The 16,366-nt window shown below is 44.5% G+C and overlaps 1 protein-coding gene and 1 long non-coding RNA gene across 3 annotated transcripts in view; both read right to left on the bottom strand.

Annotated features, from left to right (window-relative positions):
- Positions 1-16,366, bottom strand: part of LOC131901448 (disks large homolog 5-like) — a 260,863-nt gene that overhangs the window by 234,517 nt on the left and 9,980 nt on the right. The gene's annotated exons all lie outside the window — the stretch shown is intronic.
- LOC131901465 (uncharacterized) lies at positions 2,791-15,619 on the bottom strand. Its single transcript, XR_009376601.1, has 2 exons — positions 15,254-15,619; positions 2,791-3,215 (listed from the first exon to the last, which is right to left on the bottom strand). It is a non-coding gene; the product is annotated as an uncharacterized LOC131901465 (long non-coding RNA).

Below are 16,366 nucleotides of genomic sequence, written 5' to 3'. Positions count from 1 at the left end.
TTAATGACCTGAGTGCTTGTGGACTGTGTCAATTTTATCTTGCATTTGAAAGCCACAGTCTAGTGAACCCTGCAGCCAAGTTGAATGCAGAGTCCAGCGCTGTTAATAAGCCTGAGGAGGCTCTCTCCTTAGTTACCTAAAACATATGCTAAAGGAGCCAAGGAAATCAGCTGGCTGAGACACCTATCTCCCATCATAGAGATGGGAGACCTAAGATGCCCAGCAGGAGCATCTCAGTCCAGGGCAAAATTCTTTGGTGTGTCACTGAATTGCTTGCTTACATCCTTTCTGAAACACCTTCTCAGGTCTCAGGGTGACCTGTTCATTCTCTATGTCTTGTCACAATGCACGTTCACTTGTGTTCATTCATCTGCCCACAGGGGCCTCCAAAGAGCCACCACCCACTCCAACCAGCCTCACAAAGAGACAAGTGAAGCAGAAGGTGGAGAGTCTGACCACTCAGATCCGTGAGATGACTGCTCAACGGAATGATCTGAGAGATCGCCTCATCTTAGTAACCGAAGGATCCTTGGACAAGAGGTATTTACTGTTTCAAAATCCATGGTGACTGTCTCTGTTCCACAATTTTACCCTTAGTTTATTTTGTCTAAGAAATGGGCTTCTGGGAGGTTGGGTTCACCTTCAGGGTATCCCTTTGCCCAACACCATTTCTCTAAATGCTTCCTGAAGCAAAACCTGACACACGGGCAGGAATGAGATGGGGACATAGACTGTTCTGCTTCCTCCAAATGAAAACTAGAGCCTGTGGCCTGAATCACATAACTCAGGAACTGAAGCAGTAGTGTGTGAATTCCCAGCATGCATTTGGAGAGATCCTGTCAAGTGGTGGCTAGTGTGAGAATGCTGTTATTTTTCTTTTACTTGCCTGGAAAGACATTGTGTGCTAGATGATTCTAGTAGCAGCTGGAGAGTTTTTGTACCACATCTTAATATGTGGCAGCAAGGCCTGGTACTGATGTCTGTTGCTCTTGGTCCTCTCTAAGATGACACAATTGCATGCATTAATTTGTCATCTCAATGAGAGCATTTTAGCACCTTTCCCTGTCTCATTTTCTCCCTCTGACTCTCTCTCTCTGTCTCTGTCTCTGTCTCTCTCTGTCTCTGTCATTCTCTCTCTCTCTCTCTCTCTCTCTCTCTCTCTCTCTCTCTCTCTCTTTCTCTCTCTCTCCCCCTCTCCTCCATCTTTTTGTATCTATGTGTTTGTGTGTTTGTGCACATGTGTCCCTCTTCACCCTGCAATCAAGGGTCTATGGTTGCGCATGAAGTGTTTCTTGTCTCAGTATCTAGGTGTTGTCTACATGGTGTACTGGGAGCCCCAGTTTGAGCTGCCTAGCCCTTTGTCAGTGTGTTCACCTTGGTGTCAACTGGGAATGCCCTGGGGGAATTTATGAAGCTGTCATAATATTGAGTCCCATCCTCTGAAATGCTCATGATGTGATTTTAGCCGCCATGTCAATAAAAGCACCCTGGAATGAGTATCTCTTATTTGAAGACAGCAGAAACATCACAGTTTCTGGTGGCCCAGACCTGTGATAGCCTCGTGGGAACTCCATCGCAAGCTGTGCAGGACTCCTGAGGGAGCATATTCAGTCCCAGCTGCATCACTCTTAACACCCTGACTCTGCTGGCCTGGGACCAGAAGAGCAAGTGTAATAAGCAGCCAGAGGTCCCAGTACATAGAAACCAAGATGTGGCATCTTATTAATTCCAGTAATATAGAACACACACTGAATTCATGTGATCCTTGAGGCCTGTATTCACAGAATTCTTTGCTTCTGGGTCCAGGCCCTACCACAGGCCAAATCCTTTCTGGGAAAAGCTCAAGATGGAACATCAGCAGGTCATGTCAGACCTGAATAAGTTTGAGAAGGAAAATTTGGAGGCCTCACAGAAGCTCAGTGAGCTGACCAAAGAGAAAGTCTTCCTTTGGTAAGTGCTTATCTTGGCAGAGACCCCCAACTGTTGTACAATAGCCAACTCTAATTTTCTTTGTGTTTGAACTGCAGGGTCTGCAGATGTGTTTCTAGTTTTTCTGCTTCTTAGCCAGCAGCATAAGCAAGCAGCCTTTGGACGTATGCCCCTTTACTCAGTTTTGCTAAGGTTTAAAGAGACTATTAGCTCTTCCAAGCACCATATTGTCATTCAGTAGCCTCCAGATCAGTGGTTATTAACCTTCCTAATGCTGTGATACTTTAATACATTGCTTCATTGTTTTTGATGACCCCAAACCATAAAATTATTTTGTAGCATTGTCTTAAGTTTATTTTGCCACTGTTAATAATTTTAATGTAAATGTCTACATAGGCCATCTAATATGTGTCCCTTGTGAAAGGGTCCTTAGATCCCAAAGGGTTCACAACCCACATACTGAGAACCACTGGTTAGAAGATCAATTGGCCTCACGAGAGGGGTGTCAGGCAGGAGCTGACTGCTATGGGATCTATGAACCCTTTGGGTCTCCCACTTCCCCAAGTGTACTTGCACATTACCTGCTGGTGTTTCCTCATGACAGTGGACTGATTAGGACAGGTGGAGTACTCCTCTTGGTTATGGAAGTGCATGAATTTCTGTTATTTGGGGGGGGGTTCAGAAATAGTTTGATTCTTGCAGGAAATAACTGTTCTCTGCTTTTGGCCTTGAGTGCCACTGTCATTACTGTTGAAGGTTCTTGTTTACATCTTCCTGTGAACCTGGGATAGGGTTGGGTTGTTGAGGCATGGTGTTGTGGGTGACCAGAGGTGGCTGACATGGTCTTACTATTTGTTTCCAGTGATCTGCAGAGCCTGCTCCTGATGGAGCAGAGTCAGCTCAAAAAGAAATTGGATATGCTGAGGCAACAGAAGGAGAACCTACTGGAGGATTGGGTCGTGCTGAAGCACCACTTGGGTGACTTGCAAGTGCTCAGTAAGGATCAAGAAGAGATCAGTGACCTCCAGAACCAGCAACAGCAGGTAGGGACAGGCAGCTGGGTCACAGTTAGGTCCAGCATCATTTACTTATGTAACCTTACCAAATCTACCCATCCAGACACCTGTGCTCTATCTCATCACTTTCCTCATCCATACACCCATCCATCCACCCACTTCATGACATAAAATTGTTCATTCTATGTCTGTGCATTAGTATTTCTGAGAAGTGAGTCTCCTCTGAGAATCTTGGTCATTGGCATGCAATCCCGGATACTCTTCTTGAACCTGTAGTCAATGGGGAGAAACAGGTCAATCACTCATCACACAGCTACATGTCATTATGATGGGAGGATTGCTATACACAGAATTGAGTTCAAGAGTAAAAATTTTTCTAACCACTTCCACTAGTTCAAGAGTATGCTCCCCTAGGCCATTTTAGTTCCCAGGAATGGAAAGCTGAGTTTTGGGAGTTTGCTTATAGGCTGGTGTGCTTATTTTAAAGATAACTATTCCTCTATCACTTTGTTGTTTTCGTTTCACCCCTTTCTCTGTCTCTCTCTGTCTCTCCAAGGTGTGTGTGTGTGTGTGTGTGTGTGTGTGTGTGTGTGTGTGTGTGTAATAGAGGCATGTGGGAGTACAGTGCATATTTCATGTGGATGACAGCCTGAGGAGACCACTGGGTTTCTGTCTTTGTCCGTCTCTGTCTTAGGAACTTCAAGCAGGCTTTCTCATGTGCCCATGAGCTTGAAATTTTGTGAGATTGACTGACCAATAAGCTATTGGGATTCTGTGTGTGTGCTTGCACTTGTGTGAGAATGTATTGACTATACTATACTCAACCCTCCAATAAGGACACAAACTTGTAATGAACAGGAGCAGCAAAGAATGGAAGAGAGACTCCAGAGCTTGCTGAAGCAGAGGGAGCTGGTCACACAGCAAAAACAGCTGGCAATAAAGCTGCAGCCTCATTTGACTGTCTCCCAGATGAGGTAGGAACCCAGGCTGAAGTTGGGGTATGGAGCCAATTGGGTCCCCTGTCCCAGGGCTCTCTTTCCTTTGTGGGCTTTTGCTTATCAGCAAGACTCCCTGTTCCAAGCATGGGTAGACCAACTCAGAACTCAGAGTATTATGCTGGTCCCGTCAACAAGAACTCCTGTCCAGCAAACAATATGTTTGATAGTCCCTGGGTCTGTACACTTGTGTCCCATTCCTCCCTTCTGATCTCTCTGGAATGTTCTCAGCAGGCTTTCCTTGAACTCACAGAGCTCCAACTGCTTATGCCTCCCAGGTGATGGGACTTAAAGGTGTGCCTCACCATATCTGACTGAAATTACATTTTTATTCAGGATTAGCACCTGTAGGATGAGATTCGCACCCTTGTCAGTATTTGATGTCACACTGGCTGTCTTCATTGTTTGAGCATTTCCCATGTAAAGTGTACTGGGGATATAAAAAGTTTAGTCATTACAGGATGAACCCAGGTAGATGTCTCTGCTGAGGATTGTTCAGAACCTTCAGCGATTGTTGTGGAACAGACTCCTCTAGAGTGCCAGGATGTAGATTCCCAGCTGTAGGCCTAAGGATAACACAGCTCTTTTTGTTTGTTGCCAGAGACCATGCAGTGACAATATTCTCAGACACATGGCTCAAGAAATACTGCTCTAGCATGACAGGCTCCATCTTGTGAATTACCTGGGTGCAAAGTTGTATTAAGTCTATGTATATAAAATGAGGTGGTCTTTTTAAAATTATTTTTTATTCATTTTACATACCAACAACAGATCCCCGTTTCTTCCCTCCTCCCACTCCCCACTCACCTTCTTCCCTGACCATCCATCCCCTCCTCCAACAGGGTAATTTCTCTCATGGTAGGACAGTTAAGCCTGATACATTCTTTTGAAGCAGGAGCAAGCCCCTCCCCACTTTATCAAGCAAGAGCAAGGTGTCCAACCATAGGTAATGGGATCCAGAAAGACAGCTCATGCACCAGGAATAGATCCTGATCACACTGCCAGGGGCCCCTCAAAAACAACCAGCTCCACAATTGTCCCTCATATGCAGAGGGTCTAGTCCGGGCCCATGCAGGTTCCACAAGTGTTAGTCTTAATTTCCTGAGTTCCTTTGAGCTTTGTTCAGTTGTTTCTATATATTTCCCCATCATGATCTTTACCACCCTTACTCATGTAATCCCTCTATAAAAGTAAAAAGGAACACAGCTTGAAATTTTAAGGTTTTCTCTATCAAACCTGTGACAGCATTGTACAACATGGAGAGGAAAATAAAATAATATCAATTAAAAACAGTAATAAGGACAATTTATGTGATGGTGCATGTTTCTAATCCAAGCTCTTTGGGATCACAGGCAGGAAATCTCTGGCCACTTGTAGCCATCCTAGAATATGTATCTAGTCAGCCAGAGATGTATATTGTAACACTGTCTAGAAAGAAAAAAAAAGAAATTGGACAAGAAAAAAATGAGGTAGTTGATGAGAAACTCATCATGAACAGTCTGTGAATCTCCACTGTGCTATTATATATGACTTTAATATGCTATTCCTTTTATTTAAATGATGTCTCTATACTGTAGGAAAAAATCCGGTTCTTTCTCATTAGAGCACAGTACATATAGTACTCATATCAACATCTTATACATGTTAAGGGCAGAAAATAATTCAAGGCCCAACTATTCTGTGACACTTATTCCTTAGTGTACAAACAATGACTGCTGCCAAAGATCAGTGTTGACTGTCCAGCACAATTGAGTTTTTGTGATATCACTGAATGACAGGTGACATGGTGGATCCCCACCAGGACTCTGCCCTTACGAATTTCCTCCTCTAGGTCAGAAAATCTCCAACATGAGCTGGAACAATCCACAGCTCAGGATGAGAGCCTCCTGCCTACAGAGCTGCTGCAGCAGGAGCACTAAGTGTCATAAGCAAGTGAGCCATCATGACATCCCATCCCCAGCAACATGGCATTGGTAGGGTGGAGTTCTTCCTTGATTCTGGTTTCCTGTGTATGAATAGGCCCTGAATTTATCTAGCTAGTGACCTAGCAAGGCTGTTTTTAGATCTGATTGCCTTTTCTTCTCTCACAGCACTCTTTATGAGAACTGAGGAGGCTGAAGGAATCCATAGTCAACTAGAAACCCTGACATTCTTATGATCAAGGTCTCCTCAGAACAAGACATGTACTACTAGTTGTGAAATCACCAGTGAGGCAAATATCATCTGCCCTGAAGGTCATCCATCAATAATCTGATCCACGTGACTGTTGACTCCCTAGTTATAGAATAAAGAAACCATCAAGAAGATGCTTGAGATTCAAAAAATAAACACCAAGAGTTATGCAGAAAAAGCTGACATCTACCAGCAAGTGTTCCCAGTGAGGGCCACAACAACATGAAGAGAGAATATGTTTCCACTCATAGTTACTCTGAAAGTTTATTGCTACAAACTTTTGGTAGCTGACTGAGTGTTGAGCCCTTCATATGTGGAGGGAGATATGTCAACAGAGACTGTGTTGATGTCATGCTGCTATCCAGACAGACCACACAAAGGAAGCATTATATCCTCACTCCAGTCCAGTGTGGGAACTACTCAATTTCACGCACATGTGATGGTGAAGTGAATTGTTCTGAGAGATGGTTTAGGAAGGATGTCACCATGAGCTGTTATGTCTTTTGGTAACAGATGCTCCCCATGTCATTTTTTGCTCTTGTATGGGCACACAGACACATGTTGGCAGAAAGAATCATATAGTGGCCAACATGGCATAAGATCAACTTTGGCAAGGACTTAACCTAGAAGCCCCAAAGTGGCATGACCACACTTGTCTTGAAGAGGATATTTCAATTGAGGGTTGTCTCCCAACTTGTGTCCAAAGCCAGCCACAGAGTGTAGGACATCTGCATGAAGAGAAAGCTTCTTATGTAAATAGTTTTGATTTGTTTTGGGGTTTGAATGAATTTAGGTTTTGTTGCTCTTTGTTTTGTTTTGCTGTTTTTTTATTTTTTGGTCCTTTGTTCTTTCTTTGATTTTATATTTTGCTAAAGCTATACACTGGATATACTGAGCACCCCTGTAAGGCCCTATTCAGTCAAATTTCTGTAATTTAACAAATAAAAAATAATTTCCAACTCTTCATTCTTTCCTTTAAATTTTTTATTGAATTTGCTTACCAACCACAGATCCAACTCTCATCGCTCCTCCCTCTCCTGCCTACCAAATTCCCCCCACCCCTCCTGACCTCCTCCAACAGGGTAAGTTCTCCCATAGGGGAAAACTAAACCTGGTACATTCTCTTCATTCTGAAAGTAGCTTTGTAGTCAGGTGTGGTGTCACACTCCTGTAACATTAGAACTCAACAGACAGAGGTGGATCTTTGCAAGTCCCAGGAAGCTTAGGCTACACTGTGAGTTCTCAGCTAGACAGGGTTACAAACCAAGATGGTGTCTTGGGTGTGAATCGCATTGCCTACTCCATCAATATCCACTTCATGATGGAAAACGATCCATATAAAACACCTGACTTCACATGTCTGGCTACTTCAAAAAACAGAGAATAGATACACACATGTTCATGACTTGATCATTCATATCAGATTTTTCAGAAATACACCTATGTTTTCTAATGCATCTCAGGAAGTAAGAACATTTGTTATAGGAGTATAGAAGAAATCAGGAAACCTATAGATATCTGCCTTTCTTTTCCTGAAATACAGCACCAGTGACAGTGGCAATGCAGGGGTAGTAACCTTCTAAGACATATTGAGATGTGGTCTTTTTAATGTGCTGTTGCCTTGACTATTCATTTTGCATGGAATTTTTTGGAGATTCATTTACTTGTATTTGTGAATATGGGTATTTTGCCTGCTTTCTATGCACCACAAGCAATCAGTTTGCACTGAAGCCAGAAAGGGCAATGGATTCCACATGGAACTGGAGTCACAGAAGACTGTTAGCTGATTTCTGGATCCTCTGGGAGAGCTACACATCCTCTTAAAGGATGAGTGACCTCTCCAGCCCCTGCACTTGACTTTTGTCCTTCTAGCCTCTCTAGTGTATTAGTTGGACTGGATTACACCTAACCGAAGAGAGATATTTCTGGAGAATTCTAGAGACAGGACAATGAGGTAGGCATGGGAGACTGCTTAGGATGCCATGCATTCAAGCAGAGTGCTGCCAGGTTCAGGATCATTGCTCAGCATCTCTTAAGTCAGAGTTGGAGCAGTTATGCCACCTCTCATTTAGAAGACAATGCAGAGTAGGCCCATCAGATGAAATGCAAACTTTTAAGACCCGCCTGGGGATGGAGATGGGGAAAGATATACCTGTGAGGCACCAGCTAAGCAGTGTTAAGTGGAAAGTTCACATTTGTCTGGGTGGATGGTATCTGCAGCAAAAGTCACATGCCTCTGGTGGAGAGTGTGTCTCTGCAAGGCTTGAAAGCGGGAGGGATGGTTGATGCTACTCTTTCACCACAACAGAAGTCACAGTGTATTGAGGAAAGGTTTCTTTCAGATGTGGGCTTTATCCTTTTAAAGTTCTCCTGGAATGGATATGACCTGAGACTCACAGTAAGTCAGAGAGTTAATATGTGAAGCAATTATCCTTGTAAATTCAAGTCTGTTTCTCTCAAACCATAGCTTTTAAGATCTCTAAAGCCAGAGAAGCAGGTGGTTCATTTCAGTTCCTTCCTTTCATTGGACACTTTCTCATTCTTCACTGACTCTGACATAATACCTGTAGACACACTGGAACCAGCTGAGACTTCATTCATCCTACACTACCAATCACTGAACTGTGGCATGTGTCTCCCTGTCCATTTTTCCATTATTGGGAAGGAGCCTATGTTCAGTCATGCCTTACTTCCTTGTGAATCCTCAGCATAGCTTTGGTTCTTTTGATAAATGCTACAGATAGATTAACACAGTTTCTTCTCCTTGCATTTGTGGAGGGAGATAACAGTTTACTATCAATCTTTCTCAGACTAAACTGTGTAGAGTGTGTAGTGTGGACTGGGGCGCTTCTTCTATCTCAGATAAGCATGCCTAGTCTTCAAAGCATTCTGTCAGCTACTCACAAGGTCATTCTTATGAGGGCTAAATTGACAGTTAAAGCTCATCTTGATGTCTGCCCTGTAGTAGCTGTAGCAGATGAATGGAGTTACAAGCCAGGAATATAACTTGGAGACAGAATACTTCCCTAGCATGTGCATATATTAGGTTCAAAATTAGTACTTTATTTATGACAGGGATGGAAAATTCATCCGGTTACATCCTATGAAGTGAAATACATCAAACTGTTCGTTATTGTAGAAGTTTTAAAATTCTCCCAACTCCGATTCTTGCCCTTCGTTAACTGTGACAAACATTCATTTTGAGGATAAATATTTCCAAAGTAGGATAGATATACACAGAGACCATATACAGAGATATGTAGCTTATTGAAATCCGTGGCTTTGATGGTGGACTTGAAAATGTCTAAGGAGATAAAGGTAATGCAGACAATCCTGGGGACATGCATTTATATCCCTGGGACCCACCTTATTGATAGAAAGAATAAAAAAATCTGCCAGAAATTGTTCTCTGAGTTGCATGTAGTTGGGGGTGCCAGGTCTTGACCCACTGAAACTAAGACAACTGTCTTCCCATTTCTCATTTATGCTAGAATATCTCCATCTGATGCACTCATATCAATATATTACTACCTGTTCCACTTGAGTGATTTTGGAATTTTTCTTATTTTAGTTTGGCAATAAGAAACTATAGAAATAAATAAGGACAATATCAAATCATTATGAAAAAAACAGATTAAGAGAATGTGGTCATCTTGAATTTGTAGATTTGCTAACCTTTCTTAATCCCCAAATGCCCCATCACATCTTCTAGAGATGCCTCGCTAACATTTATTGTCTCTTTCTTATTCTCTCCAAGAGCCCACACACTGTTGTGAATGTCAAGACAGTGTCTATGGCTTTCCCATGCCTCACTGATGCTAACAGACTCCTCTAATGAGGATGACATGTTCTGAATGATTCAAATTTGGTCCAGGTAACTATCATTGCCTTTTGTTGTCATCCACATTCCTCTTACCTGTGAGCAGTCTATACACCACCTAGAGCCAAGGAATTCACAGAACTACTGAGTATGACCCTGGAATGAACATGGTGAAAGTAGAGAACTAATGGCTGCAACTTGTCCATTTACCCACAACCATGCTCTGGCACATGTGTGCAATACACATATATAAATATACAGATGAATAAATGTATTAAAGTTTTGAGAACAGAATTCCATACCTGGCAACTCTCAACCTTGTCTTGTCAAGTGACACAGACATTTATGGGGAAATGATGAAGAAAAACCATGTTTCTGTCGAGATTTCTAAACAAATGTTGGATGAAAGAAAATGAGGCTGCCAGAATGATGCTGCGGGGGGGGGGGGGGGGGGGGGGGACCACAAAGGCTTTGGATGTTCTGGAAGGTTTGTTCCAAATAGAGCAAGGATGAAGACTTGGATCTGTGCATGTCAATAAGCACACACACACACACACACACACACACACACACACACACACACACACACATACACACACATCTCTGATGTTTTCTAAATGGATAGAGACCCTCAGTGAGAAACCATTGACAATGTTGTGACAGTAGAGGGGAGACAATGTCTTTCCCCTTTCCCTCCAGAGCTGTAACAATTGCACCACCTTCAATAGTAAGCATATTACCTGCCTGGAGGCCAGGATCCTTGCAGAAATAAAAAGGAAAGTAACCAGATCTCTGGAATGCTCAAAGTAAGAGGAAATGTGTTATATGGCCGCTGAACTGAGGTTAGAGGGAGGGGACCAGGGAGTGAGGAAGTACCGGGTGGCTCCCAAAAAATCCAAGGCATCTTTCTCCTACAAGATTTGTGTTCAGGATTATCATTCTATTTTATGCATAAGACATCTGAGCCATCCAGGGATGCCTAGTGAATTATGGTGAAGATGAGCTCTATCTCACATTGTGAACAGGGATATTGTGGTTTAAATAAGAATGGTCCCCATAGGCTCCCATATCTGAATGCTTAGTCATCAGGGAATGGCATCATTTAAGAAGGATTAGGATGTGTGGCCTTGTTGGAGGAAGTGTGTCGCTAGGGGTTGGACTTTGAGGTTTCAGAAGCTAGGGGTGGCCCAGTTCTCTCTTGGCAGATCAGGACGTAGCTCTCATCTACTGCTGCATAGCACTGGTGCCACCATGACGGTAATGGAGTAAATCTCTGAATCTGTAAGCAAGCCCACAATTAAATCCTTTCTTTTATCAGAGTTGCCTTGGTCATGGTGTCTCTTCACAGCAAGAGTACAGGGACTTAGACCTTTAGAAGAATATTCTAGTCATATTTCTGTGCTTGGGTCTGTAGGGAAGAGGAGGGCAGCTGCTGTCTTGCACACCAGTGTTGGCAGATCTGAGTCCAGCATAATTATTGGTGCTATGGCAAGCTCCCACCTGCCACCACTTTCAGGGGCATCAGAGAGAGTTTGTAAACCTCCCTCTGGCTGCTTTATAAAACTGCAGAAGTAGTTCCTTCTTCAGTGACAGGTTACTTTTGTGGAGGTGCCAGGGGATTGGGAAAATAAAGATTATAGCTGGGGTCATTAGGACCACTTCTAGTACCTGGATGCTGTGCTGGAGAAGACAGCCTTACCTGATGCTCATTCTCTACCTCAAATGTACCACGAGCCTCAGGAGTCCTCAGAGGGCACAGGTGAGGAGCAGTTCCAGCAGCCCCTGCAGCCTTCCTGTCCTCCATCTCATTTCAGCTCACTGAGGGGGCAGGATCTGGTTGAACTCAGTGCTCCATCTGTGTCTAGCTGGTGACACTTTCTCTCCTATCCTTCTGCTATGATAATGGAGAGGCTCCTGGAAAGGGCACCTTGGCTGCAGGTCAGTTTGGTGTGAGATAGTTAGCAGGGAGGTGAGGACTGTAAGGTGTGACATTAGCAATTACTTTCCCAGACAGTCTCTTGTATCTTGGAGAGCTCTGGCATCATCTCTGATATTACCAGTGCTGTGCGGATACCAATGACCCTTGGGGCATTTGTCCAGTGCCTGTGTGTTTCAACCAAAGACATGTTGAAAAGACTGAGCTGGCTACTAGAGAGAGAGAATGGAAAGCACAGAGATACCAGAGAGACACCAAAGGAAGGTGGGCTTTGGTCTCAATGTAAAACAGCAAGAAGTCAATGTTCCAGGTGAAGGCACTGTGATTCCACGACAGGGGGTTGGGAGCTTCCTGGAGGAGTTGAACTTGATATGGACCTCCCAGGAAGAGGGCTCAGCAGCTCTTCCAGGAAGCAATAGGCCTATCCTTCTTTGGGTTCCTAAAGAGTAGACCCAGAGTCAAGGATTTCTGATGTTTAGTTTGGCAGAGTCAGGAGCTTACAGACTGCTCTGCTGGAGGTCTTCTGCTTTCCCTCTGAGTGAAGAAGGAATCAGGGGAACTATTTTAGTACCATCACTGCTCTTCATCCCCACTCCATTCCTTTAGGAATTTTTGCACTAAAAACAGGGAGGGGAAACTGCCCTGGCAAAGCCTGAGGTTCTCATACTTTATATCAAAACCACTAACAGGGCAGGAGTCACCAAGCATTGCTGTCTGCCAGTGAGTCCTAAGGTGTCTGAGGTCCCAGCTGTGTGGGTGGCACCCAGATCTCCAGTGTAGCCTGAGAGCTTTTAGAGGCAGTGTATTAGGACAGAGATAGTCCCTTTCCTGACAGCACAGGTGAGGAAGTGTTGGTGAATCTGATGACTAAGTTTTGTCCTGCATGACATTTCCATCAATATGAAGGTCTCCAGCATCCAGGAAGTGACTTGGGCACACCCCCCCCATTCCCTAAGTGCTTGTGGATAGTACCAGTTTTCCTCTGGCTCTGACAAAAGAGGACTGAAGACTCTGAAGCCAAGTTGCATTCTGTGCAACTGTGAATCAGCCCAAGGAGATTGTCTTGTGCAGGGAGGCAGAAGAAGCAGCTGGCCTCTGAGACACCCCCTACCTATAAAGGGGTGGGTGATTTGATAGCCACGGAGTAGGGTGAGACTCCACTAGGCTTTCAGATCCTTCTAGGGCAGAGTCTCTTCTGCCAGTCACTTCCAGAATGTGTATGCTTCTGTGTGCCAGGTTTGCCTGAGATGAAGCAGTGTGTAGGGCAGGTCCTGTCCCTTGGCTTCTGGAATCGGGTATTCCTGAGATAGCTAACCTTGGCTAGCATGGCTTGTCAGTGTAATACACCATCTAAAAGGACACAGTACACCTCATGTCACTCATTTGTTCTGGGGTCCAACAAGTACACTTCCTAACCTCATTTCCTAGAAACTTTTATTTCTCATCTAATTGATTAGAGATCTTAAGAAGGGAAGAGCTATTCCCTGGGCTGTTTTTAAAAAGTGAGTCTTGAACTCTCTACAGATAAGTAATGAAAAGGTTCTAATGAGGCAGAGAGAGGCCTCTGGTTTTGTAAGGAGGAGGTGCAGAATGGCATCCCCTGTGTCCAAGGGAATGCTCCTGGAAAGGGCAACTATTGGTTAATTAGAGCTCAGTAGCAGGTAGGTGAGTGCTGTTGGCAGTGACCCTAACAGTACCTTCCCTGAACATTCTATTCTGCCCTGGAGAGCCCTAAGCATCCTCTTTCATGTCACCACCGTTGAAGCAACACCAACTTCTATTTAGGGCATTTTTACAGTGCCTCTGGGATTCACAAAGACATGTTGGTGAGACTGAGAAAGCTACTTGGGAAAGAGAATGGACAGTCTAGAGAAGAGAGAGAGGCAGAAGGAAGCTGGTCATCTGTCTCAGGGTAAAGCATCAAGAAATAAATGTTCCAGGGAAAGGTATAGTGAGTTTTGTGTAGGGAATGGGGAGCTTCCTGGAGGAGGTAGGACTTGAGCTGGGCCTTCCAGTAAAGGGACTCATCAGTTGGAAGCCTCTGGGAAACAATGGGGCTATGCTGCTTCTCAAGGTTCCTAAATAGCAGACACTGAGAAGGATTTCTGAGGGTTTGTTTGACAGAGATCTAGAAATTATCAAGTCTGCAGCTACTGTGTTAGGGGAGCTCCTTAATTTCATTCAGAGTGGAAACAGGGCAGCAAGAGGCACAGGATGATAGAAGAGGAATCTCTATCAGGAGAGAGTGTTACTGAACTTCACTGAACCTCAGCAGATTCCTTTATGTTCCATGGATATCCATTTATAATAACAGGTATATTAACTCCCTTGGTTATTCACCAAGGTTCCAGCCATTCAATCCCTCTTGGTACTAGACACAGATGGTCAAGGCTTGGTGCTGCTAAGCACTATGGTCTCCAGGACTTTCCTGCACCACATCATATATGAGCTGAGGTTGTACTTCAAACCAGCATGGCTTCCAGGGCCCATGGGACTGCAGTGGGTGTTGAGGCACATATCTAGCCATTGTGGTGAGGGACCTGGATATGGCTTCAGTGCCCCAGCTTGAAGATAGCTGCCCTGTTCATCCAGGGCTACTAAGGTTCCAAGCACTTCTTCCCCAGGCCTCTACTTGGTACTTATTGTAAGTATTACAGCTTTAGGGGGAATGGCTTCCCCAACAGAAGTGTTACAGCTCGGCCCCCGCAGGCAAGGTTTCCCCAGTGCAAATTTAACAGCTCTGCTCTGGTAGGGGGAGGTTTCCCAATGCAAGTTTTACAGCTGTATTCTGAAAGGTATCCTGGAAATCAGGAGACAAGAAATTCCACAAAGTCACACCATACAACATAACTCACACAAGATAGTTATTGAGAAGGAAACCCCAAGAAGGTGGCTCCTCTGTTTTGGTGAAAAGCCACAGGGAACTGAGCAGAAGGCAGTCTATACAAGGGGTTTCTTGGGGGTGTGGAGCTTTCCAGTTTGGCCTGGGATTGATGAGACTTTTGTGAACTGATTTGGGGGCAAGCTCAGAGATTGATAGGATTCTTTTTCCTGGCCCAGGTCAGGGTCAAAATGTTCTTTCCTTGGCCCTGGTCTCAGAGCCTTCATGGTCAAGTTCTTTCCTTGGCCCTTTTACCCTAAACTTAGCATTACCTCTCCTGGCCCTATGACATTCAATTATGTAAATACAGTTTTTTAATCTAACTCCATGAATGACTGGAAAGGCATCATTTCAACTCTCCCCTCACTGAGCAGGATCTGGACATGAACAAGGTGGAGAAACTGACCATTCAGCACTTGTCTAGAGGAAGAGAACACATTGGGATTCAGGAAGAAAGGAGAAGACCACATGCCACCCAAAACGTTGACAATGAGAACCACTCACTTGGCACTGGCACTGGGCTGTAGTCCTTGAAGGCTGCTTCCTCCCTGTGATCTCACGTGACCCTTGCAAAGCAAATGAGCCACAAGCCACTGACATCATCAATGAAAGCTTTGTGATGTTCCCTAAGTACCTCCCTGCATAGCATCCCTCTGATCATAATGACATGTAGGTGTGTGATATGTGGCTGACCCAGCTCTCTCAATGTACTGCAGCTTCTAGCAGAGCAAGACGGTTTGCTTGACAATTATCCAGTTTCTTGCAATGGGCTAACTCTCCAGAAAGACTTGGGAGTGATCACAGAAATCAACATTTGGATGGTATGTAGGTGGGAGTCTGGATGAATGGGTGGATGGTTATTTGGGCATCTCTATGTTTATGGTTGGAAGGTGGGCACCTGCCCCTCCTGCCTCAGCTTACCTGCTGCTGCTCAGCACAAGGGTCACAGATCATCTCATGGGCCTCCTTCAAGAGCCTCTTCATCTCCTCACAGTACTCTTGCAGTTCAATCTGCTCCTTCCACAGCAGTCTGTTCTTCAGTCTCAACACATGTACACTCTCCTTCCGCTGAGTTCAATCAGCGGAAGGACCTGGCTGTAGAGGTAACTGAACAAGCGCCAAAACATGGTGAGCCCCAGCCAACCTTCTTTGCCCAAGTACCACCAGTGCTGAAAAGTCCCAGACTCCCAGACAGCCCAAGAATGGAGCTCTCAGTAGCCAAGCCAGCATCACTTAGATGCAGGCCAAATCCAGAAAATAACCAAATTCCAGAAAGATTCAAACTACTTCTGAAAACCCTGATGTCAAAAGGGATCCTGTCCCCCTGAGAACAGGGTGCAGCCCACACCTGTATTTAACTGTCCATGATACTGGGAAAGCATCAGCAGGTAGAGGGCAAACACTCTCGGAAGGAGGGAAGAAGTCCCAACCAGAATCAATTCTGTCTATGGCTACCAAGGAAAGCAGCTCTGTGAAGCCCTGGTCAGAGCCCCAAAGGTCCTAGGATACCTGACAATCTCTTCATGGTACAAAACATTTTTGTATCAAGGGTCTCCCGAGGATGGCAGGACATTGCTTGGAGTGGCTCAGTGTCTTTTCACACTTAGCAAAAATGAG

Source organism: Peromyscus eremicus, unplaced genomic scaffold, assembly GCF_949786415.1.
Source record: "Peromyscus eremicus unplaced genomic scaffold, PerEre_H2_v1 PerEre#2#unplaced_83, whole genome shotgun sequence".
In the NCBI taxonomy this organism is placed as follows: Eukaryota; Metazoa; Chordata; class Mammalia; order Rodentia; family Cricetidae; genus Peromyscus; species Peromyscus eremicus.
The sequence above is the reverse complement of the archived record's forward strand: the minus strand, read 5'-3'. Positions and strand labels throughout refer to the sequence as shown.